The 27621-nt window shown below is 40.0% G+C and overlaps 1 protein-coding gene across 2 annotated transcripts in view; it reads left to right on the top strand.

Annotated features, from left to right (window-relative positions):
* sash1b (SAM and SH3 domain containing 1b) overlaps positions 1-27621 on the top strand; it is a 55171-nt gene that overhangs the window by 13639 nt on the left and 13911 nt on the right. The gene's annotated exons all lie outside the window — the stretch shown is intronic.

The following is a 27621-nucleotide window of genomic DNA, read 5'->3' as shown; positions in this document are numbered from 1 at the left end:
GCCCAAGGCGTCAACTCTGAAATCAAAATCAGAGAGACAAGATTGGAAACAGGGAAACCTTCAAGTTCCTTGGTTCCATCATGTCAGATGAAGGCTCAAGGATAGCACAGGCAACAAATGGAATAACGAAACTTAAGATCATCTGGGGAGACAAGAACATCTGTCTTTGCTCCAAAATCCTTCTGATGCTCAAACTTCCTGTATGGCAGAACTCCAAAGAAGAATTCTGGCAGCAGAGAAGAGATAGTACAGGAACATCTTGGGCATTTCATGCACCAAACATGAAGAGGTTCATAGAAAGATCCAGTAGGTAATTGGACCTCATGAGATAGCGTAGCCTTGCTTCTCGTTCATCAGGCCTTGTGAAAATCATCTTGCAAGTAACCATTCCAAGAATCCTTAGACATGAAAGACACAGATGGAAGGACAACATCTAGGTAATTTACTCCAGCTTAAAATAAATATTCTAACCTTTTGAAAAACTGTATTTCTTATATTCATGAACTACCTGAAATATTTTACTTTAAAATGTATATAATAGTTTACCTCTTTTGAATCAATTTATTTTCTAAAAAGGGCATTTTTCACAATATTCGCACTATTACTTTATAGAGATTCTTGAAAGCATAGTCTGTTGTCATTATTTGCAGTTCATTCAACTTACTCTGTGCTTGAAGCAGCCTATCAGATAAAAACTGCACCATGCACTTGTATAAGATTTTTGCAGGAAACTATATGTGAAGGTTAGGACATGCAAATGTTGCCAGATTACAGGACCAATTTGGAGACAAAGTATGTATGAGATGAACATAAAAAGCCTTGGTAGTACCCCCTTTTAGGTCGTGTTCTATTTTATGCTCAATTAGATTTAAGTGCTATTAGTATTATCAATAAACTGGAGCACCGCATTGCAGCCCCACAAAGACTCATAAAAAGCCTCCAGATTGTTATTTTATGGTTAATGAATCTAGCTGGGAAGAGCTGGGGCTGAAGGCATTAGACACTTGTTTTGTAACTTCTAAGCATTGTCACCTGGACTTTGGGCTTGTGTGCGTGATGTTTTATGACTTTTGTCTGGAAGTCTGATGCTGTAATCTTATAAACACTAGCTTTGTTATCAGAAAGTTGAATATTCTTGAATACATTCAAGAATATTCAACTTTCTGATAACAAAGTTCCACAAAGTTTAGACAGCCGTTTGGGGGAAAAGGCTGTCTAAACTTTATCTCTGATCCTTGTGCTGGCTCAGCAGTGATCCTGTACCTCTCATCTGTCTTCCCGTTCATCAGTTTCGCCAAAATGATTCCAAGCTGCAAATCTTTTATCAAGGATGTAAACACGTCGCAGATCTCGGGATAATATTTAGCAATGTTTTTCCTGCCTCACTGACAGTGTTTCTTTAAAAAACAGGAGCAGGCGGTTCCCCCTGGGAAAGTTGATGGCAGTGAGCAAATGCCTTGAATGAACTACTTCGTGCGTACTGTAAGATTTTGAAGTTTCCGCTAGGTTTTCCCTGGGAAACTGAAAGAAAGTGATAGTCCTGTAAGAGTATGTTTTGGAAACCATTAGGGTGAGTGTTGTGTTATCAACTGAAAGAATCAGGGCAAACCAAATTGCTGCACTCTGTGCAGCTATGCGTATCCGCAAAAAAAGTAGTGCCTGTTGTGAAATATTGATTGTCACTTTTCTGTTCAACACACAGCTGCAGTTTGGATCTGCAGCCTTTGGTCAGTTTCCTCTAGACATTTCATGAGAACTAGAAAAGTGGAGGATGGTTTCATTTCTCCTGTGTGGAGCCTGTGTAATAGTGTAGTCACGGCGTGGGTGGAGGACTTTATAGGTCTCTTGTGTGCTTACATTCTAATGTCTCACTGTTTATTGTAGAGTCTTTGTTGGGAGGGCTTAGTGAAAGGGTTAGGGTTGATGTTCATATGCTTAGTCTTTAATCTTTGTGTGTGTGTGTGTGTGTGTGTGTGTGTGTGTGTGTGTGTGTGTGTGTGTGTGTGTGTGTGTGTGTGTGTGTGTGTGTGTGTGTGTGTGTGTGTGTGTGTGTGTGTGTGTGTGTGTGTGTGTGTGTGTTTCCTAACTGTCAGTCTGTATAACAGATCCAAATATTAAGGGCTGAGAAGAAAATCTACCTTATATGTGATGATATACAGAAAGGATTCTTCGGCCCTGCAGATATAAGAGGACATGAGCTGCCAATAGCATATCGGGTGACGCGTTTAATCATTCGGGACTTTTGGAAAAAAGTTCTTACCAATAATTAATTCAGTTAAATTCCTGGAATTAACATGAAAGGACTGGAGCTTAAAATCTTGGAAAATGATCCATGCTGAGGGTATGAGTAACCGGTGTATCATTTTCCAGTATGACAGGCTGATATGCTGCAGTCATTACAATTAAGAACAATATTTATTTAAAGCACACTTAAACATTTGAATATAAGCATTATACACCCCCCACCCACCCACCCCTTTCAGTAGAGAGTTGTTTCATATCTGTCACGTAGCACCTTAACCACACTACTTTTTTTGGTGTGTGACTAGTCAGTTGTATTCTATACTGTATTTTCTTCTAGTTGTATTTATAGTTTTGTAGGCTTGGTTTACGTTTTGTAAAATCTAATAATAACCTTCTGCGTGTCTTTGTTGAATGTGTGAAGATAAATATAGATGCACTATTCTGTAAATGCTTCAGGTGCAGTTAGTGTTCTTGTACATGCATAACATAGAAGTTTTCAAGTATTATATATTGCAGACTAAATCAGCTGACTGCCAGTCTAGAATATGCTCTCAGAGTAGGTGTAAGATTAGGCTAAGACAAAACATTGTATTCAAACAAAAAAACAAAAATTATATATGTGCTAAAATCTGGACTTTGGTAGACTTTGTATACCAATAGTAAAGCTGTTAAGGAGTTGTTAAAGATTCAACTGAGATCTAAATTTATCTGGAAATCAGAATTTTAAATGTTGGTGAGTCCAACTCAAAATGCACGCAATCTGGAAACAAGAAAACAGAAAAATGGTTAAATGTGAACAGAAGTCCTCAAAACTTGAGATTGTGTTGGGCTGCTGACCATATAAAATGCATTAAGCAATGCAACAACCTTTTGAAGAATGCATTTTTTTTGTTCCACCTCAGTGTGGCTGAGTTGTGTAAATTGTCCAGATCTGAAGAGGCTCCTAAGTCAGCGACGGGGGACAGGCACGGAAGTGTGCATGCTCTGTTGGCGCACTGTCAGCCTGACACCCCAAAACAGAAAGTGACCATAACATCATAACAACACAAAGTAAATAAAACTATATTTAAAGGGACAGTTAACTCCATTATAAAATGAAGGTTTTTGTTTGTTTGTTTGTTTGCTTTTACTCCGGGCTGTGGAGTCATTTATCCATCTAGCTGCCTTTTTTTTTTGTGAGCTGCCCAGTTTTGGAAATATCAGCTGTAGAAAATGTTCACCTTTGGTTGAATATAATAGAACTAGATGGCACTTGCCTTCTGGTGCTTAAAGCACAAAACTTAGCAGTAATGTCTCCTTCCAGAAAGCACTATAGGCCAGAAGAAAGACATGGAAATTTTGGCTATAAGATTTGTATTCAGTTTAACTCCAGGTTTCAGGTTTTTACCTTAGATGCATTATATCCATAATAATGTGTTATGACTATTGTGATAAATGGCTGAACCATGAACTGTAGTGGCTAAACTCTAGTTATCGTCTTCGTCTCAGCTTTGTGGTTGTTTTCTTCAGCTATTGCATCCACAGAGGTGGAGTTGTGTTTTATTGAAGATCAAAGCTGCCAGGCTGCCCAGCAACTCACCCAAAAATAACAGGTTGAATTATAGTTGAATCAGCGCATACTGCTTAGCAGTGAAGTAGGCTAAATAATGTAGGTTTGTTAAATCCCTGTTCCTCGCTGCCAACATGGTGATATGATACAGCTCATGTCTGCAGAGCTTGTGGTTTACCTTACCCCAGAACAGATATCAACAACTGCTGGAAATCTATTACTAGTTAATTTGATTTCAGGAGAAATCAATTAGTTTTATTATTTGATACAAGTAAAACACCTGTATGTGTTTTACTGAAATCAGAAAATAGAGAACAGAAATGGAGAAAATATGTTCAGCATTGTGTTAGTGAGGTGCGCAGTACAACCCGTCCTCTTCCTTCTGAAGTCAGTCACCATCTCTCTGGTCTTCTCTCAGAAGCAGGTGATTCCTCCCAGACCACTCAACAAAATCACTCACTCTGCATTCCTCTTTCCTCCCGTCACGAGTGCATCCCATCACTGGAGAATTGTCAAAGAAGGTGTAGGTGGCATGACCCAGAGTTAGACTGAAGTCTGAGGTGAAATGAAATGGAGACAGATACATTTTACAACTAACCATTACAGGGTAATGACAGCCAAACTGGGATGTTTAAGCAAACCAACTAAGAGCCAGCAGATTACTCACTGCTAACAGTCTGACAACATGCTGACTGTACAGTTAAAATGTGTTTCAGTCATTTAGGAAGTCACTTATGGACCTAGAGTTAATACTTGTCATACAAATTATTGTACAAAATTGTCATACATATTATTGTTTGCCATTTAAGTAAAGGACAACATGACATTTTAATATGTTATGTTAGTATCTTTTGGTGTATAAGCCCCACTGATAGTGCTTCTTGTGTCCAGCATTTCTTGTATATAGTTGTTGCAGAAGTTTCTAAAGTTGTTCATGTTTGTTCTTAGTCTATATATAATATAATGGTTTACACATTTTCAAAATAAAACGCTAGATCTTATAAATAACTAGTAACTAAAGCTTTTAAAGTCCATGCAGTTAAATAAAGTGCAAAATTTTGCACAGAGATTAAATGTGAACTCTTTCATAAGAGTCTTTGGGCCGTAAGCCGCGTGTCTCTGAGCCGTGCACGTTTTTATGAACAGATAAAAGTCTCTGTTATGGCAATCAATTGCTATAGTGCTTTTATAATAGATCAGTAAATATATATGGTGCGTGAAAATAGTTGGACACTACTGGATTGATAAAATATAATCAATATCTATTCATAATGCTGCAGTGATACACATTTACAGCAAAAGACTCTTTCATGTTTTCATGTTTTTGCTTTTGTGTCATCTTCTGTCCCCTTTAGTCGATAGTGAAGAGCTTCCAAATGTTTTTACCAGCCTCACAGGAAATCCGTCAGCGACAAAAAGATAAGAACTGAGAATAACAATAGCAACATAAATCTGATTGTGTTTTAAACGCAACTTGTCAAACAACTGTTGAATAAGAAGAACATAAACCAGTTTTTCAGTCTCCCTCTTATCCACAGCACACACCAATCTTGCTCAAACTCACCCCCTCACTGGCAATGTAATAAAGTATTTTTTAAATCAACATTTAATTGATTAAGTGCAGGGGTCCCCAATCCCAGTCCACGAGGGCCGGTGTCCCTGCAGGTTTTAGATCTCACCCTGGGTCAACACACCTGAATCACATGATTAGTTCATTACCAGGCCTCTGGAGAACTTCAAGACATGTTGAGAAGGTAATTTATCCATTTAAATCAGCTGTGATGGATCAAGGACACATCTAAAACCTGCAGGGACACCGGCCCTCATGGACTGGGATTGGGGACCCCTGATTAAGTGTTTAACAAATGTAAGACCTAATTTGCAGTTGTTAAGCAAACGATCAGAAATAACAGAAAGTTGATGTAATCTTAATTCAAAGTATAGCACAGGTTCATTGCGTTTACTGTAAGTGAGCAAATCATGATGAATGTTGTGCATACTCATTACCTTAAAAGCTTATCGCGAACCAGGAAAAGAAACTGATTTATTTCTGTGGCATTCTCTGTCCTTGCAGTGGAGCTGTCCTAAAACAGAGCCTGCAACAAAAGTGTCCCCATGGTGGAGGGCTGGTATAGACCCCTGGTTTCAGTGTAAACTAACACCAGTGGGAAAGGCAGACTGACGGATAAATGCTGATCATATGTTGAAAAGCAAACAACCTCGGGACTTAACCTTTGAAAGCAATGTGAGATTATTATCCTGATAGTAAATATATATCTGGGAATAATACTACCATATACTCCAAGCTGAACACTGGAACATTAAATACTCGAATTAAGATGTAATTTTATTCACATTGAATGTTGTGTCCATTTTGTTTAGAAAAGCTTCAATCAGAAAACTGTGGCTGATTTTCCTAAGTTCAGTTGCTCATATTGTAGGAATTATGTGCAACCGTATGTTGCCAGGGATGTTTGGTGCACCACTGCACTACAATACGACTGACCTTGATGTGTGATCTGATAATGTCAAAGAACCAGGGTATGAGCAGTGTTCCTTTCTTTATGGTCTAATGGGTAGGGCATAAGGTGCCTCAGCAGCGCAGCATCATGAAGTACTGAAGAACATTGAAGTGACATTTGCTACTTACCTAGACATGCAGACTGGTGAGGCTAAACGCAGTACAACATAGGTGAACAATGTCACAGTTATACAGAATTATTCACAGGCCTCACTGAACAGGTTAGATTGTGAAAACGCCTTCCTCTGAGATTAGGGGAAAAAATGGAAACCTTTTAAACATGATAGCAAAACCTGCACTGTCAAAGCTGGTTAAATCCATCCTAACCTCTGCCTAACCCCTTTAAGGAAGGTAGGGACGGAAGGGATTTGAATAAGCCCTGTGAAAAGTGATCAAGATCATACACCTGTTTGGGTCAATAACGAATATGCTCTAAATGAATATGCAAAAAGAAGACCTGAGAAGGATAAGCGGGGATGGATGGATGGAGGGAAAAAAAAACCAGGGTTCAACATAACTAATGACCCGATGGCCCAGGGTCAGTAGCAAGTCTGTTGGGCAAGTTGACTGGCCAGCCACTGGTTCATTTCGACCAGTAATGGCATTTCCATTAATTGATTCCCTGGCAAAGCAAACTGCCTGAAACGGATCCTCACGAATAAGTCACTTTTTCAGTATTTTCACTTTAAATGTGAAGAAAAGTGATCTTTTTATCCGCTTCCATCCACATTTGATTTATTTCACAAAGCGATAACTAAAATAAAACCTGTCTGTATCGTGACAAACTGTTTAGCTTTACATTTGCCAGATTGTTAAAGTTTGCTGCAGGGTGACAGCAGCCATCCTCTCTCTTTCTGCTAGAGATAGCTGCTGCTGAGTTGGAGCACAGGATGTCCTCCGTTATATTTATTCTAAACCTTTAGTTACTAATGATTTTTCTCAAATAGGTTTACAGTATATAAAATTGTACAGTATATTTGATATATCTGTCCTTTGATTTACTGAACTTCTTTTACTCGGGCAGAGTTACGGGGCAGCAGTCTAAGCAGAGAACCTAGACCTCTCTCCCCGAGGTCTGGGTCCCATGGGCCCCATGGGCTAATACCCCGCCACCAGGCATTCTCCCTTGAGCCCCCTCCCCATGCCTGACTATAGGGTGGGTCCCCAGTAGCCCTGTCTCAGTCAGGTTGAGCTGGCCCCTTGTTAATTTTTTTTCTTTCATAGGGATTTCCTGAATTTGGCTCTGATTGACCCCTCACCCAGCATCAATTTGCCTTGGGAGAGGCATAGCTCTTGGGATACACAAACCCCCTCTAGTGCGATAAGATGGCCATTCACGTGGGTGGTTATTTATCCCATATTTGTGAAATTCCTGTCACAACAGTGAAAATCTTATTATATGATCATAGCACAAAAATATAGGTATGTCTGAACTTACCCCATCTTCTCCTTAATGGGTGAGCCAGTCTGACCAAAACTGTGTAGGTTCACATTTTTATACTATATATTGTGGATGCAATGTTACAGTCTCCTGTTAGGTTTCAAAAAGGGTACACCAGAGCTTCCTTCTCAGTTGATTTATCACTGATCAAACAAAGGTGCCTGTCTTTGTAAAATACACTGTATTGTCTGATTGCTGTTACTACTACTACTACTACTATTCCACCACTGTTTGAGATTTGTATTCTGGACAGTCATTTTCTCAATTACACCCTGAGGGTGGAGTGGGTGAGTGTTGGTTTGGTACCTTCTAAGTCTGATCTGGCAGACTGACAGGAAGCCTATTAACTATTGCATTCATGACTAACCCTGGCCTGTCTTCCCACGCTGCTGCAGACTCCCGCAGTTATCCTCCCAAACATGACAGCTGGAGCAGATAGTGAAGCCTGGGTTTCACCTTTGCAACAGCAGGTTTCAGAAGTTGGCTCGGCTTTCACTGGAATTGGTGCAGACAAGCTAAAAAAAAAATATTCCATATGGCACAATGAGGCCAGTGTGCTAGCACCAGGACCTCTAGCCCCATGTCTGGCAGAACCTGGTCAGGGTGATTCATTACTGAGAGTGGTAGTCCCCCCAGTCGTGCATCTAATGAATATTAAAATCATGTATTTGCAGATGGAGAAACCTGACTCATTAATGCCTGTTGGTTTGGGGGGTTTTTTTGTCTGCTCCATACTTCTTTTTGACTATTATCCAAGAAGACAGTTTACATCTAGCAGAAAGTTTCTTAAATGCCACATAGTTATTATGTGACTGTTATGAACCATGCCAAGCTTTTGTTGGCATTTAAATGTTAAGTTCAGTGAAAAGGTTGTGGTGTGGATGGTGGCATGATTTGGAGGTCCTGTACATGACAGTGAAATGTCACTTTGATTTGTGTTGAATGATGTTACTGTATGTTCCAAAGGCAAATGATACATATAAATCATATAAGATTTGCTTCATATGAATCATATAAATTGGGCAGCAAAGTCCTCATTGAAAGCAAATAATAGAAAAACAATATAATTATATCAAAAATGGTACATGCAGATGGTAGTACAGTAGTGTGACCTTTTATGTTGCATCTGCTGACTGCTTTAAAATATGTGAATGCATTCTGCTGTTTGTGTTGGAGTTTGAAAAATCAACCACCGTATCGCCCAAATCATATTCTGTAAAGGCCCATCTCTACTATACCTCTCATTGGCTCTGACTAACATTTATGTCCAACCTCAACAATCTCTAGCCAATTAGAAACAGAGTACCGGAAGATCTCCTCAGAATATGATTAGAGCTGTGGTATCACGACCCTTGTAGGAGTATGAGGCCAGATTTCATGAAATGCACAATGGTTGAGGTGAAATGGTATGAAAATGTCATACCATCTATACATTTTGAAAATGTCTTTGAAAAGCACAGATGGACAAGATTAAACAAAATCAGTTTAAAAAGAGCTCTTAAATACAAACTGAATGGAAAAGAAGTAGTTCAAAATGTGCAGTAAATGCTTCGTCTTTGTCTTTATATATATGTGTGTGTGTGTGTGTGTGTGTGTGTGTGTGTGTGTGTGTGTGTGTGTGTGTGTGTGTGTGTGTGTGTGTGTGTGTGTGTGTGTGTGTGTGTGTGTGTGTGTGTGTGTGTGTGTGTGTGTGTGTGTGTGTGTGTGTGTGTGTGTGTGTGTGTGTGTGTGTGTGTGTGACACTATGCTTAACTCATGACATGACATTGGTTTGAGATAAAATCAGTTTTGTGACATAGTCAGAAGACTGAGGTCATCAAGAGATGGATGTGTTCAGAAACAATTCTCATTTGGTACTAAAGGGCCCAAAGTATGCTCAGAAAATTTCCCCCACAATGCTATACTGCCTTGTACCAATGTCTGAATCATGGATACAAGGCAGAATGGATCAGTGCTTTTAGGTTGCGTACATTAAATTCTGACTCTACCATCTGAATGTTACTGGAATTGTTTTTCCAAACGTCTGCTGTCCCGTTTTTGTTGTGCCTATGCAAATTTTAGCCTCAATTTCCTGTTCTTGGCTTACAGGAGTTGCCCCTGGTGTGGTCTTGTGCTGCTGTAGCTCATCTGCTTCGAGGGTCAGTGTGTTGTGTGTTCAGGGATGTTTAGAGATTTACTGTTACTGTTAGATAGTTACCTTCCTATGAGCTCAAAACAGTTTGGTCATTCTACTATGAAAGTTGGCATCTCTCTTTTGGATCATTCACTGTAAGTTCTAGAGGTTGTTGTGTGGGAAAATCCCTGGAGATTTTCCACATTTTAATGTTCAAATGTGGTTTTAATGAAAAATTGTACACTGATAACAGTAAAAAATGGGTCATTGTTCTACAGAGTCAGATATGATATAATTATGATGATTAGGGCTCCAAAAGTCTCTACAAGCCTATCCAAATTTTGTTTGCTTTGTACATATATCATTAACATCTAATGAAACAAATAAATTTTTTTCATCAGTTCCTTTGGCCAGTGGATCAAAATTTTATACACGGTATTGTATTAACCATAAAAAACAAAACATCAAACTTGTTTGTTAACAGAATATTTAGACCTTTGCAATATCACTATTTGATAACAGCACACAACATGTGTTTTTAGATATAATAACTGCATCACACCAGTTTACTTTTTACACAGGCACAGACCCTATAATCCCATCTCATTATAAAGAACGGGTGGAATCTGTCTCCACCTTCACATTTCTGGGCACCAACTTCTCCACCAAACTCATCTGGACCCACAACACCGACGCCCTTGAAAAGAAGGCCCAGCAGCAGCTGCTAATCCTCCATGTCCTGAGGTAGCATAACCTGGACCATCAGCTGCTGCTGGACTTTTACATCTGCTCAGTGGACACCATGCTCTCCTACTGCCTGGGTGTTTGGTACGCAGGGGCCACTATTGAGAACAGGAAGGCTGTGCAGAGGGTTAATTAACACTGCCCAAAAAAGTCATTGGCTGCCCTCTGCCACCCCTAGAGGCCATCACCGGATCCTCCGGTCTCAGGAAAACCGGGGCACTCACAGGTGACCCCTGCATCCCGCCCACCACCTGTTTGACCCTCTGCCTTCCAAACGGCACCTCATGGTGACTCACTGTTTGTGAGTCAGCCCTCCAGACTCACAAACAGCTTCTTCCCCTGAGCCATCCAGACTGTTAACAAACACTCCCAATCCCCACACCACACCCCTGCCCACACACCCACCAATCTGAGCCATGGTCTGAGTAACCTCATCACTCAGGCCACGCACACATGGACTTTACTCAGACCAAGTGCACTGCACTACTTTCAAGCACTTTGGAGTCTGTCCTCTAATTTGTGCCTTTCTATTGTGTGCCTTCCTCCAGTTGTGTATAGATTCCTCTTGTCTGTTATTTATTCTTGCTGTCCTGCTATTTAGTATTTATATTTTTATACCGTGCACAGTTGGTGTGGAGCACCCACTACTTTGTTTTAGTTGTACACTGACAAAACAAAAGGCTATTCTTTTCTATTCTGCATTACTGGATTTTGCACGAACATCTAATCTGATGCCTCAGAGTTTTTCTAGTTATATTGTTTGATTCTTCAAATGCACTGCACGGCACGGCTTTGCAGTGATTCCTCGAGGAAGTCTTGTTTGTGCCAGTGTTTATGCGCCTGCAGACAGGCTTCATCTCTTTGTGGGTCAGATCCACTGACTGAATATTTATCATGCCTTGATGTTTCTCTTTAACGCGCGTCTGAACGTATCACTCAGCTGATGTTTATCCGTCGTCTCTTACTTGACGTTTTGAACTTTCAAATATGAGACTTCAAAGTGTTTGCTAATGAAACGTGCCCAAGATAGACCCGACGAATTAGCATGTAGAAAGCATTTGAAGTGGAGTAAACTTGATAGAGCTCAGAGCCGCTGACATTTAGCTTTCAGCTTTTTAAAGTTCCTCTCTGGAGTCAGCCTGGCAGAAAAATTGATTCAAAGTGCAAGACATTTTACATGGTTGACATGAGACACAGACAGACCCGAGCAGGTTCAATCATGGATGTAAATCCATGAAGTAAAGGATAGCTTCTTGGCTTTTGGCTTAGTTTTTATTATTACAGCCTCCCACAATGGATTTTAGGATATAAAGACTGACTTACTCTGCGTCTCAGCATGTTGATATTTCTTTATTGTGCATGTGTGACTGTGGTTGAGAACAAATGGCTATTTAAGGCCTCAGAAGTCCAAGTGTGGTATATAATTTTCCTTTACCCAGAGGTTGATTCCTGTTGGTGGAGTGAAGATTAAATTGTGTCTTCAGGGTATGGAGATGGATTAGTGTCTTAAGCACATACTGTGTTCAAAATGTGCCACATATAGAATCTCTTTCCTTCCTTGTCCCTAATATCTTTGTCAAGGTTAGAGTCATATCTGATGCACTGCGCCCTTTATTTAAGCACTTAATCACGTAATGGCTTCCGTAGGGGCCAATAACGTCTACATGAGAAACGTGACTGTGTTCATCTATTATCTTATTAACTTTGTGAAATGACATATTTATGGTTTCAACCCACTGTATGTTGGGGGAGGTTTTTCAACTGCTAATTGCATTTGTTGCTATACTATAGAAATTGCTTTGTTTTTAATGATCTGCATTCCTTTCTTATTTAATAAGATAATTAACTGCTCCTCACGTATGAATGACAGTACAGCACACAGAGTCTCTCTTGCAGCTCAGTATCCACAAAGCTTCCTTGCACCTACAGTGTGAGATGCATTAGCTGGGATAAACCTAGTTAATGTTAGTGGTTTTAGGTCTAGAACATCAAATCTATGCAGAGCAGAAACCATAATGTCATAACAATCAAATCAATATTTATTATCAGCAGTAGTCTGACAAAAGTAATTTCCCAGTGAAAAGGATTTTAAACACATTCAGTTTGAATTATTTTGTCTCTTTTTTTGATTAATGTGATTGCACTTGAAATACTTCATGTATGTTCTGTTTGTTTAAATGTTACAATCTTTGACTGAGGTTGACGAGATCTGTGGCGGGTGCAAAGAAACGTCTTTTAAGAGTGTTTTATTGTGGCCCACATCAGGTCAACAGAAGTTACCGTTTCCACAAAACTACAAAGAAGCTCAAGTCATGCTGAAAGGAAGAAAGGTATCTCTATAACCACAGGAGCACCACAAACTTACACTGTAAACTTGCTGAAAGTTCGATTTATCATAGGACTGCTAGTTTTTTAGTCATTTGGTACAAATATGATCAGTGTTTATCTCTCAGCATTAAACACAACATGAAACTGAGGCTGGAGGAAATGAATGAAAGAATCAAATCACAAACAAAATATTAGATATTTAAAGTTTAAAGTGGATGAGAGTGGTAGATGTAAAGTAGCTTAAACCCACAGATTACTGTCTTCTAATTCATCATGTATTCATCAAAATTTCTAGACAATTCGTCCCGGAGCAGTCAAGCTGTTTTATCCTCTAGTGAAGCTCAGACCGACTGTGCAAACATATGTCATACCTGAAAGACGTATTTGAATTCAGTTCAAACAAATAAAAGGGTTTTTTTTTTAAGATTATGTAGAACTGAGTGTTTGTACACTGCATACTTTGATAGAAATGAAGGCTTTTACCCACATTTTGACTTGAAGGCAGACCATTTGTTCCACAGTTTTATGTGGATTCCTACTTTGGTTACATGTGCATTGCTTCTACTATATCCAGCCATTGCCCCATTTACCCTGAATTGTCCCACCACAGCGTTTGGACCTTTGCCATGAATGAAATTTGATCCAGTGGATGTCCTCTTACAACTTCCATGCAGTGCTGCGATTGTAATTAAATTTGACTTTTATTAGTACTCCCATCAATACACAATCACGTTCAAACTGTGAGTCTAACAACAGCAGTTTGGTCTCCATCCTGTGCCATTTTATGTTTAGTATTGTATCAAGATTAGTTGTCTCAATGGGAGTCCATAATGTCCATTTAAATGATATATTCAGTTAACCTTCATGTAACCTTGATGTTAACATTTGAACAACATCTGTGGTCCTCAGTCACTACTCGGTATGAGCTAATGATGCCCAGTGGACAAAATCCACTGCGAAATGGAGTTATTTTCCGCTTCGCTGGTTAATCTGGCGGCTGTGTCAGTGTCGCACATGCTGGCCAGATTTTAAAGAGTCATGGAAAGCTGTTCAGAGGAGGAGCCACAGAAACGAGTCTGACCATTTGCCAAATTCTTTGATGTCATCTTTTATAAAAATGAGAGCTGTATTTGGAAGCATAGTTTCTCTTTGTCTGAGTTTATTCCAAAAAATGTAACCATGTTTACTTTAGTTAAATGTACTCATTCCAAAAATGAATACATTTAAGTAATAAACAAAGCAAATATTGACCAAGATCTGTCATTCTGACAATTGTATTTGCAAACCAGAGCCTGCCTAGAGTGATGCTGTTCAGTTTATACATTAATTAGAGCTTGTTATGCTGCAACACTGACAGTGTGCCATATAAACAGCTGCTCCTTTGTACCTGTAAAAGCTCCAGTCAGTTACTGCAGAGATGTTTTGGCTCTTTTTTTTTTGGCTGCTCTCTCTGTTTGGCTTGAGCTAAACCAATAGTAAGCCAACCTTTCCTCACAGCTGATAGATAGCCATGGCGTTATTATTTTAACGTGTTCCCAGCTGTCTACATGGAAAATGTGTGGTCTAAACGATATCTGCATCTTTACCTATTTTTAAAAAGCAAACAGAAAAAGGATGTGGGTGTTCCAGTGATAGTGGTGATAGCAAATCTACAAAGAAACGCAAACTGTGCATATCTGTGAGAAATGACAGGAAACTGTACGACAGGTATTGTATCTGCTGGGCCTGCAGGATGGACAGAGCAAATAAAAGAATTACCCTTCTAACCTTTGGTGAAGCAGAAGTTGACAGGTGACCTTCCTGTTTGATTTCATCTGTTAAATGTTTGCATACCAGGACAAATATGCACATGATAATAACAGACTGTGGTTGTTTTTCTTTGCAATAGACCAAGTCATATTGGTTTGAAACATTTGATGTTTTTCATGCAACAGTCTCTTTTTCAATCAACCTGAAAACTACGGGGGAAAATAAAATGCGAGCTAGTTGTGTTTCTGCGGGGTGTTTGCTAATCTATGCTTGTATGAGCAGGATCCAAAGGCTTGCAGCCAGTGCATGGCCAATTGCAGCAGTAAACAAGCTAACTCAAACACCAGGGTCATTTAGATCTCTCCACACATAATTACGCTGCCAAATGTGGCAGAGAGGATCAGAGGTCTGCAGCTGAGTCTGCGTTGTAACGATGCTTTTGTCTGCGAGCTGATTTGTGGTTCAAAATATGTCACTCTAAAATGGTCTCAATATTTATTAAAGAATTAATCAGCAGCTATTATTTATTTTAAAACGGTTAAACAGTAGAGGAAATACTAATGGTTGACAATCCTTACACCTAATACACTAAACTGGAGCTTTTTTGGCCATTTTTCTCCTTGTGTAATTTATGCATTTATATTCAAAAATTTTCCATGTTGTTCCATTTTTAAGGTCTTCCTTTTCGTTCTCTTAAAAACGAATCCATCTGAAAGCATTTCTGTGTGGACTTGTTGAATATTATTCGCATGTGAGAATAGAATTTCGCATAAATTGAGTCATGCCCTGGCTTGGGAAATTGACAAATAGGGGATTCATGTTTTCTTGGCTCTGCCAGAAGTTGCCTAGCCTCTCTTCATGGAGATTTCTGCCTTACCCTGTTTGCGTTGGATCAATCACACCCAGTTTTGCATGATAAACTAACAACTTTTTGCACTAAAATATGTTTACATTTCTTGTCACATATTACAGTCCTACATCCTTCACCGTTCTTGTTGTTTTAGTTTGATTTAATTGAGGTCAGGAACATTCAGCATCTGACAATAACACCATGAAGAAGGCATACACTCACCTTCTTCATGGCACAGATTCAACAAGATTGCTGTAATGCATTCCTCAGAGATTTTGGTCGATATTAATGTGGTAGTATGACACACTTGCTGCAGATTTGTCAGCCTCACATCCATAATGCAAATCTCCTATTCTACCACATCCCAAAGGTGCTTTATTGGAGTACAATGAAGTCATTCTCATGTTCAAGAAACCAGTTTGAGATTATTTGAACTTTGTAACATGCTCAGTTGGTACTAAATGTTGATACAAGGCAGAATCAATGCCTCTGTGTTGTTTGTGCCAAATTCTGACCCTACCATGTCAGAATTCAGCATAATTCAAGACTCCTTGCAATAACCCACATTTTCCAATCATCTGTTGTCAAATTTTGGTGAGGCTGTGAGAACGGTAATCTCAGTTTCCTGTTCCTGATGACCATCCTGTCTGTCACCAGCAACCATGCTACATTCAAAGTCGCTTAAATTACGTTTCTTCCCCATTTAAACTTCAGCAGATGTTCTTGGCCATGTCCAAATGCCATTGGGTTGCTGCCATATGATTGGCTGATCAGATATTTGAGTTAGCAAGCAGCTGAACCTTTAAAGTGGTTGGCGAGTGCATGTCTGATGGTACTAGGCTTATAAATATGCAGGTATTGTCCTGAATTAGTAGTCAGGACTTTGGTTTTCACTGCACTATATTATTTATTTATATTTAAATTATTCTACTACCAAAGTTCCCATCTGTGTATGGCTGTAGGACTTTTCTGCATTCTAAAGAAATTTCTTCCCGTCTTACTCACCTTTATTTCACCTCTAGGATTAAAGGTAAGTCCAAATGTACCTCTGGAGTCCACTGTATGTAATAATCTTCTGTGATAACATTGTTTAAAACCAGGGTCTTAAATTAGAACCTCTGAGAATAGAGATATATGACATAATAGACTAATTCCTCTTTTAATGTATCCTCTGACTGTAGTCTGAAGTGGCAGGCAGGCTGGGTGACATTTCTAAAGAAATAATGGAGAAAATTATTCCTTTAGAAATGTTGAGCCTGAAGGAAAAAAGATAAAGACGAACAGTGGTGAGAAAAATGGGCCAAAAGCGATGAGAATAAGCAAAGCAGGAAGGAGAAAGTCATTTAAGAAAGGCGTTGCATGTGATGACGAGGGTGCTAGAGTGAGGGTAGTTCGCATGGTAATAAGAGTATGATTACTAGCACCAACAAGCTGCTGTAGAATCAATCTGATTTTTGATTTATTTATTTTTTTGATTTTTTTTTTTTGTCTGGTTTTCAGTAATATCTCCAAGGCCTTGATCCTGAAATCTCAAACTGGAGTCTCATTTATTTTATCAATTGATGTAAAATGCATTTAGGAGCCACTTAAAGTATTATGTGGATTGTAGAGTCAGCTGTGCAGGTAGACAGCTTATAATGCATTCATTTGATTATTGAATTTCTTTTCCTGAGTGCTTTTGCTTGTTTTTGATACGGTTTAAGCATTTTGCATTGTTAAAGTTAATATAATACTTATACAACATGGCTCCTCAGATGCTCTCATGCAGGAGCTTATTTTTATGTGACATTTTAGTTAGTTGAGAGGGGAGTGATAATATTTAAAGAAAAACAGAAAGAAGTAGAAATAGTTGTAGAATGATTAACATAGTGGCTGTTGTGTTTTTAACTAATGAAAGTTGTTGTGAAACCATTTAAGTTAGAAAATACAATTTGTAAAAGGACAGTTTATCTGAATCTTATACATTAGTTATAAAAGGTAAAGTTACAACATGCCTAGAGCTACCTCTGAGAGTCTACAGTTAACATGTTAAATGTAAAAATTCATGACGGCACAATTAGAAAAAGACTGAAGTATGGCTTGTTTGAAAGGTCGTCTCGTGCATTTTCTTCCAACATTTTAGAGAAGCAGACAGGGAGAAAGCTTGTTCTCTCTTAAAGAACATGACAGCATGCATTTAGGGGGGAAAAACAATCACAGCACATCGGAACAAACGCCTAATACCAACTGTCAAACACAGAGGTGAAGGGGTGATAATTTGGGTTTGTTTTGCAGCTGCAGGACCTGGACACTAAACAGTCATTAAGTTGGCCATGAACTCCTCTGTAGACCAAAGTACTCTAGAGTCAAATGTGAAGCCATCTGTCTGACAGCTAAAGCTTGGCTGTAACTGGATCATCTAACAGGATCTTGATCCGAAGCACAACACAGGGACTGAGAAGGAAAAGATTGGATTGACTGGTTGCGATGGCCCAGTCAATCCAAGCCCAGACCACAACTGAGATGCTTTTGCAGGACTTTAAGAGAGCAGTGCATAAACAAATGCCTGCAAACCTCAATGAACTGGAGCGACATTATGAAGACGAGCGTGCCAAAATTCCTGCACTATGATGTGAGAGACTGAGGTAATATTGAAAAGGATTTCTTAAAGTTATTTCTAGTGAAAGTAGTTCTGCAAGCTGATGATTCGTGGGGTCTGCTTAGTTTTTCACAACACTGCATAGTATAGGTAGTTTCGTATTTACCAAGGAGGTAATTATAAGTACAAGCTTATATTAGTGTTTATGTATGAGTCATTCGGTTTATATTGTCTGTTTTACCATAACCCCCTGTTTTAGAAATAAAAAAAAGTGTAAAGAATGTGCACTATGTTAGAGTTAATTATACTTTCACTGTAATGTTTTTACAGTGTTGATGCGAATGTTTGAGCGTAAGAAATCAAGTTTAAAAAGCTACATTACAAGAAGAACATCACAAGATCAACCACTGATGGAAATACCTCTCTTGAGTGTTTGTCTTGGAGTTTTTCATGACATCCGAGCATGTTTGACTAGCTGCGGTTTGCATCCATTAATGGCTGAAAGGTGGATGTCCTTGGAATGACAGTGGAGGAGACCAATCAACCAGAGTGAGAGTTTGGAGGAGGCAAATCGAGTTGGACAGGAATGGTTGTCAGCAGCTCTGTATGCCGCTGTCATAAGCGGCATGTGCAATCAGTGAGAACAGTTTTCTGAACATGGGAAGTTCATCCTTGAGGTTTGAAGATGCAGGTCCCTGACAAAAAGATCTCCCAGAGGAGAAAGCCATCTGGCATGTCTAGAGGAAACACTGGATCTGGCTAGACAAAGAATGTCAGGAATATCTTACGCAGGAATTTCCGCAGTGAGGTAACCGCTTTAGTTGCTCCCCAAGAAAATGTAGTTCAAATGCACGTCACTCTCTGTAAAGCATGGCTCATTGCAAGGTAAATAGTCTTCAGATTGTGTCTAGAATCAGGTCAGCCAAGTATGTCAATTGCTATCTGATGTTATTGGCCTATTACAGAGTGTGAAATTACATGCATCTTGTTGGGTACTGCGTTTGACCTCCTTCCTTCAGAACTGCCTTCATTCCACAAGGTATTAGAAACATTCCTCAGATTTTGGTCCATACTGACATGATGGCATCACCCAGCTGCAGATTTCTCAGCTGCACATTCATGATAAGAAACTCACTTTCCACCACATCCCAAAGGTGCTCTGCTGGATAGAGATCTGCTGACAGTGGAGGCCATTTGAGTACACTGAGCTCATTTTCATTTTCCACTCATTTTAAGTGATGCTCATTTGGTACTAAGGGCCCCAAAGTGTGTCACAAATGTATTCCCCACATCATTACACTACCATCATCATCAGCCGGAACTGTTGATACAAGGCAGGATGGCTCCATGCTTTCATGTTGTTTGCACTAAATTCTGAGCGTATCTGAATATTGCAGCAGAAATCACGACTCGCCATACCAACAACATCTTTGCACTCTTTTCCAAGCTTTTGATGAGCCAATTGAGTGATCAACATGTTAAATATTTCCATTAACAACAGTTGAATACGTGTACCTAATAAAGTGGTAGGTGATTATATGTATATTTTTAGCGTATCCTTGGGCTAATTTGGAAATCGTACCATCATAGGTCTTATAGCACAGTGGTCCCCAACCCCCTGGGCCACGGACCAGTCGTTTGGTACCGGGCCACGAGAATTGAGGCTCGGGTGTGAAATTTATGGTTTTCAGGGTTTTTATCGTTAACTTGGTTTCCCTGGGTCTTTTCCCGTGTTGTAGTTGTGTGTCTTATTTTGAAAGAAATATTTACGCTTTACCATAGCAACCAGAGAGCAGAAAGGGGGCAGAAAGGAGGATATTACTCTCAATGTTGTTGCTGCATTTCAGGAAGACGCTGCTAATAAAGTTACACAATTACACAGTGAATTCGTGTTTATTATTATATTTATAAAATACCACAGTTTTTGTCTTGGTCGTATCATTTTATTTTGTTGTATTTATCCACGATACCGTGAAAAAATTGTCTGACATTAAACCGGTCCGTGGCGCTCTATTGTTTACCGATCATCTGTTGCAGCTGAGCATGGAGGTGGTGTTATTATGTTGCTAACTAGTTTTTTAAATTCGCTGCTAAAAAATTCTTTTTGTTTTTCAGTATAACTCAAGAATATCAACCAGTATCAATACTGGAGTTGTGAATTGAACTGGTGGCCTGTCTGGGGTGTTCCCCTTCTCTTACCCTGTGTGAGCTTGGGCAGGCTGATGGCCACTCCCAACCTCTATGGTCCCTTATCTTCGGAAGCGGATTCTTGTTTGGACATGTACAGAGTGATTGGTGTAGACGGGCAGCAACCAGTTTGCATTTTCAGAAACGGGATCTATTAGGAAACATCACTATGAACACAAACGGTTACTGTTATAGAAGTGTATTTATGTTGACATACTGCTTCGTCTGGATTGTTTGTGCATCAGTTGTCTTCCATCAGCTTCTGCTTGTTAGCAGAGTTCAATTCAAAACTTGGGAGCATAATGTGCTAGTTTTATCGGTATATGTCATTGGTTAACTAACAGAAACTTTTAGCTTTCATTGGATTTTTGATTGTTTTAAATTAGTGATTTAAAAATTTTTTTAAAAAGTTGTTAGGTTTCTCTCTTGTTCCAAAACATGTATTGATTTAAAAACTGAGCCTTCTCATATTCTTGGTATTTCTTGTGTACTTTTATTCAACTGGCAGATTAAATAAACAGAATTTTGCCGGTCTGTGCTTACTCACCCATCCTAGGTTGCTATAATCTGTTCTCTGGCCATAGGTCTAGTCTGCTGCTACTCTTTGTATCACTTACTGCTGTGCACTGTGCTGTAAAGTTTTTCAAGTCAAGCAAAATTCTCCTCTCCGTGTTTTTTTCCCATGAAATGTTTAAAAGAGAAAAGCCCACCAGAGGGTATTTTTCTCTCCTGCTTTTAGGCCACTTTGCTTGCTTTCACACCATGAAGAATGACCTCATTCTGAGGCTTCGTGATCTTACGTTTCGTGATTGACAGCTACCCTTGACTCCTGCGTTGCGTCTCAGGAGGATCAGCGGGTGTCGGGCTCTCGTGAGGGGTGAGCTGAGCTGCTTGCCCGATGCAGTCAAAGACGCTGCGAGCTGACTCTCGCATCTCGAGGGATCGCAGCGCAGCCGCACAAGGGTAATTACCCGAGCACTGGGGTGAGGGGCAGATGAAGTGATTTCAGCACTTTTGAATTAAATATGGTCCAAGGAACATGAGCAATCCACAGGCTACTTCATGACAAGCCCAGAACCATTCACAGAGCCTTTTACGACGTATGAATACACATGGTGTTTCTTGGTATGAACTTTGTTGAATTTTAAAGGAGCGGTATGCACAGTTTTTGTTTTGTTTTTTCTTCTTTCTTTCTTGTTCTCAGCAGCCTTGAATTAAACATGCTCGAAGGAATGGGAACAATCTACATGCCGCTCAAACCACAAACGCACTGCCATCCAGCAGGGATTAAATACACAGAGGATTTCCATCCATGTAATTTAACTGAAATTTAAAGGAGATAATTCGCCATTTGATCTTTGAATTAAACATGCTCCAAGGAGCAGCGACAATCCACAAGCTACTTCAAAACAAGATCCAGAACAATCTACAAGATGCTTTTATAATTATACATGATACATATTTCCAGATGTGCATTGTGTTGCAGTTCATAGCCGGGTGGTTGTTGGAGTCTGTAGTTTCCTGCACTTAAATCTATCCTGTGTGATTTCAGCTAATGTTTAAAATCCCATTGGGATTTGCAAGAGTTAGTCTTGTAGACAAAAGGTTGGTTCTGTGCCTCCTGTCTGCCCTTTTAATCTTCTTAGGCGTTTCACATGCACCCTTTTTTTTTTAATCAGGGTCCCTGGCTGCTTTCCCTTTGTGGCATGATCTTTATATTTGTCTCCATTGCCTGAAGACAACAGGGGTGGTTTTAATCGGCTTTTTTTTTTTTCCTTTTCTTTTTTTCTCTTCGAAAAATCTGTCCATGCACCTTCTTGCAATGTGAGAAAACCTGCTTGCAGTCAATTCTGTTTTATTGCAGAAGGACCAAAAAGTCCTATGCAGTGAAGCTAGCCTTTTGTCTCTGTAAGCAGTTGCTCAGTGACTGACAGCACGAAAAGTGGGAGCAGAGCTGTGTGCGCGAGACCTCGCTAATGCAGTTCAAACAAGGCCAGGTATCCTCCTTTCCTTCTGTCTGTGTGTGACTGACAGCGTGCATGTCATAGTGTGACCCTTCTCATCAAACCCCCCTTTGGGACTTGTCAAAATCCACTTAACCACTCAGACCTGAATAGTTAAGCTCTTCCACCGATCCTCTTTTTTTCCCCCTCTCTCTCTTTAGGGGACCCTGGGGCTGTCGATCTAGACGAGGCCTTTAGGTATTCTGGAATAGCAGTAATTCTCACACTCATCCTAGTGTTTTAGGTTATAATAAATATCGCTGCTGTCATCGTTAAGCTTTAAAAATACCTTTTATTTAAGTATAGATAATGTAAATTTAGGTATCCCTATAAAATTTACGATTTTAGCTTTGCAACAACACAAAATGTACAGACTGTATAGATAAAAGCAGCCGTAGCGGTTGAACCATTGGAGCAGACTAATGTAGCATCCTCAGGATATATTTTATGTATGTAGCACTATGTGAATACAATACAGACTTATAGGAAAAATGTATGCGCTGCAGATATAATGTTAAACATGTTTACTTAACACGATAACTGTGTACGTTTTAAGCACAATCATTGATTCACCTACAATTCAAGGAGCAGAGCATTTGAAATCCTTATGATTCCAGTTTTAATATTAAATCTCCTTTGTGGTCTGATTAAAAGACCTTTCCTGTACAAACAGGACTGGATAAACTCATCATTTCTACTGCTATGGTTACATTTTAGGTGCACAGTCTCATCTAACTAATATTATATTCTGTATTTAATTTTTATATGCAGCTGATGAACAATGATAGGTGCGATGATATGATTTGCCTTTGAAAGAAACGCAGATGAATGTGTCTCTCGCTGTCTTGAGCACGGAGCGATCTCCTCGGGGATCAAAGCTCAGAGGAGCGCTCGGGCACACAGAGCTGGCACACACACAGTCAGGAGACTTGACGGTGATAGAAATGGAGATGGCGTCAATCTCTGGCTTCTCCTGTGCTCCGAGGTGACAAGCAGCCCGCCGCTGTGTAGCCAGGCGGAAAACTGCCCTTTCTGGCATGAGCTGCCTCGGCCCTTTGGCACCGCACACTCAACGTAGCCCTTGTCCATCTCCACCATCCATCTGCAGCTCAGCATAATCTTCAGCCTCCTGCCACAGATCTGACTCTGGTATTGGTACCTCCTGCTGCTGCTGGTACTTGCTGCTCTGGAGTCACTGGTCAGTCACGCAGGATGAATAATACACACAGTAGGGTCACGATTAGACAAAGATAGTGAGGGTTAATCTGACTGACTAATGCTGCAAGCAAATGAGGTCACCGCCTTGATACTTATACTTAATGCTCAATGTAAACATGTCTTTTTTTATGGGGATAAACTACAGCAGTGAGCACAGAGGCTATTTTAATTTTTCTATTTTTTTATTTATTTTTTTTATGTCACTTCAAACTAGTGTGTCCAGTTTACTTGGCTCTTCACCCCACTGTCATTACCTTCATCCCCCTTGTATGTGAATATCAGTAACTAATAGTTGGGGAGACAGAGCTGCTATTTGCTGCCACCTGCTGGTGAATTAGGGCAAAAACTGTATGCTGGCTGACATCTGAGGACCATCCGGGTTATTGATTTGTCATATGGATTGTTTCTTTGTACCTTTTCATTATGGTTCATGTTATTCCCTTTTCTGTAAGGTGATCATTAAAGAGGAAAAAGACTGCTGGGCTCTTCTTCCAGCAGTTCGCCTTGTAATCGGAAGGTTGCCGGTTCGAGCCCCGGCTTGGGCAGTCTTGGTCGTTGTGTCCTTGGGCAAGACACTTCACCCGTTGCCTACTGGTGGTGGTCAGAGGGCCCGGTGGCGCCAGTGTTCGGCAGCCTCGCCTCTGTCAGTGTGCCCCAGGGTGGCTGTGGCTACTATGTAGCTTGCCATCGCCAGTGTGTGAATGTGTGTGTGAATGGGTGGATGTCTGGATATGTAAAGCGCTTTGGGGTCCTTAGGGACTAGAAAGCACTATATAAATACAGGCCATTTACTTGTAATTTTTCAAAATAACTTTTCATCCAGTCCAGCTGTAAATGTTTGGATTAATTTTTCTATTCAATTGTAGCAAATACATTCAGCTAAATGAATGTCAGTAATAGCTGTTTTTGTACTACTACTAAATCTATTGGTAGTACAGATAAACTTATACTGTCCTTTTAACCAGCTACACCAATTACTACTAATCTCTTTTGACAATTACTGATTTATTTTAATCATTTATAGATGCACTCACTTAGCTGGTTTACTAATCTTTCCATTCATCCCATGCCTACAGCAGAAGTACCCCCTGGGGTGCACATCTGCTAAGGTGTGATCTGAAGAGCCTCCATATCAGCAGAGGGAGACATTCATGACCAGCAACCACACTGAAAAAAAAAAAAAAAATCCCCTGATATATCACTCTCCCAACTCCACTGCAGACATAAACATGCAGCCACACTTTCATACACTGAGAGGTGGTGGTTTATTTGAACATGTGAGTCAGCCAGTCCCTGTGGGCTGCAGCTGGAGAGAGTACAGTGCCCCACCCAGCAGCAGCAGCAGCAGCAGCAGCAGCAGCAACAGCAGCGTCAAATGTGGTTGTAACTCCCCCAACCTGCCCTCCCCCTCTCCCCCTCTAATTTATGCACGCTGGACTGCCCTCCCCTTTACTTCAGGATGTATTGTCCTCCACTCTTTAAACTGAGTTAAGTATTCAAAGGGAGCCATTCACTTACAGAACTGTGGTGGAACTAAAGAGCAACTACTGGATGGCTGCTGTTGGCACACAGATGTCTGTTTGCGGTGAGTGTATTTTTATGTATGTCCTGGAATGCGGTGCGATGGTCGGAGGTGGTAGTTTTCTGTAGATTAACAAGAGGATCTCTGACTTCATGTTGCCTTTTTTCTGCTCTTGGTTTTTGCTTTTGAATCTTTCTCTGTGCTTTCAAATGCTTTTGTTAGTAAGTTATTAACCAAGTCGGTGCTTGTCCTCACATGATCCTTTGAAACATCACTCAGTGTAATGTGTTGAAGGCATGTAGTGATCTTTATTAGGTCCCCTGCTGAACTGTAACCATACAGTGTCATTTGGTTTGAATTAAGCTGTTCAAATCAAACACAAGGCTTTAGTAAATAAAAGGTTGTTAAAATAGATGCAGACATGGACTTTTTCACATTTTAGATCTGGTGCTCAGAGCGGAGAACCTAACTCAGATTTCACTAATTCACTTAAAAGAAGCTGTTATGATCTTTATAACTATGTCGACCTTCTCATACTCGACATATTGACCTCTGACATAACGTGACCTACATTTCTGTCTCAGAGCAGGATAAAAAAAAAATAATTTGCTGATACTTTGTGACCCAGGTGTGGTTAAGGCAAGCCAGAGGAACTGTAAAAACACTCATTAGACACTCTTGGCCCTGGGGGCATGTGGATCTTTTGTCTACCCATGAGATGCTTATTGCTCAAGAAACGTGACACCACGCTCTCCTTTTCCAGCCTCTGTGGTCGATGTCTCATGCTACAGTTTTGGCGCAGACTCTGCTAATTTGGAAACAGTCAAATTTCAAGCACGCTGCAGTATTTTTGTCAGTCATCTTCGAGGAAGAATGTGCGAGATTGTTTATTCAATTTAACGTTCAGCTCACTTTTCTGACTGTATACTTAAGTTGTATTTAGATTTGTCTATAACTGGGAAGTATACACACTAGACATCCACCATGTGTAATAAGCACTTAGGGCACTGCAGTGTCATGTGGCTGTTTTACAATAGGCTGTTTATGTGAATCAGTGGCAGTTGGAGGCAGAAGAGCGACTGCAGCCAGGCACAGTGCAGAGCTTCTCAGTCGGCCTCAGCCTTGTTCCTCCTCTATATGAAAAGCAGCCAGATTTTCAAGCCTTCTTGGACCCGGGGGCATGTCATTTACCAAATGAATGGGCCTCTCTTCTGGACAGTTGAGGCAGTCAGAGTCCATCATGACACAAGACAAGTGAGCCCACAGTATTACTTTTCACTGCAGAGGGCTGTTTTCTGCAGGCCCATTTGCATGCCTTCAGGATATGGCATGAGTGAAGCAAAATAATAAACATGCGTGAAACAGCTTATGAACATACTGGACAGCTATTACGAACACAGTTTGACTTAAATCATGACTAGACGTGATGACCAGCTGTCTTCCTACATCTTCTGTTTTTGCAGGTTTACCATCGCTGTTGATTTTTGACATTTTCAAGCACTTAGCTCCAGAAAATCCTGCTAAACAGGCTACACAGTTGTTAATTACATGGGGGAAAATTAGTAGACTCACTTACTTTACTCACTAAATTTAATTAGATTTTATCCACCTTGTCACTTAGTCACATTGGAAATTGCTAAATAAAACCTCTTCAAGCACCATCTTCACAAAACCAAACCTAATGGACAGAGGTGGCTAATATAGTTAAGCGAGGCTTTCTCAAACTCAAGCTTTAGTTTGGACAGGTTGCTAACTGGCCTTTTTTTAATGTATTTATTTTTTTCAGTGTAAAACTATGAGCAGGACCCCCCCCCCATATAGACCACAAACTGTGTCTCGGAATGAGCCTTTCAGGTTTGCAGCTGGTTGCAACGTCAAAACCTGATAAGCACAAACCACCACAACCCCAACCCCCCACGTCCCCCCCTGCTGGTAAACAGTTCCCTGGCTATCACAGACCCACCCTCTTTAATTCTAAATGTGGAGCCAAAGTCTCCCATTGTTATTTATTTGCCAGTGTTGTTTTCTTCTAACTATGAAATGTCCCAGTCATGAGAAAAGAAATGCAAATCACGTTTTTGGCTCAAAGAGCAAACACAACAGACTTGCTCTATTACCAGTCTTTCAGGAACTGAAGATGCAATGGATTCTTTTTATTTTTGATGCAATAAGGATTATCTGTAGTGCGGAGCTATTTGGAGATGATCAGAAATTGATGTCCAATCACCTGTTGTGCTTTAGTGGATATGAAACTGTTTTTGTCAGATGTAACTAGTATGACTAAAAGTAAAACCTGTCGTCCCCTACAACTCATTTTCCTTAGGCGCTAGAAAAAAGGTGATCTGATTTCTTTAAGTTTTCTCGTTCCTCTTCTTCTTGCCTACACAGACATACTGCTTTAATCCTGGTTTCTGTAACCATGCCATTGTTTTACAGAATCACCATTTAAATAATATAAAAACCATTTTAGCTACAATTACAAATAAATAATCAGTGAGAGAGAAATTTGGGAGTGATATAAGCCATTTTCCTGCATGAGCTCAATAAGAATCTGGAGCATCATGCTGGAACATC

This window comes from Oreochromis aureus, linkage group 19 (genome assembly GCF_013358895.1).
Source record: "Oreochromis aureus strain Israel breed Guangdong linkage group 19, ZZ_aureus, whole genome shotgun sequence".
Taxonomy (NCBI): Eukaryota; Metazoa; Chordata; class Actinopteri; order Cichliformes; family Cichlidae; genus Oreochromis; species Oreochromis aureus.
This window is presented reverse-complemented; position numbering and strand designations above follow the sequence as displayed.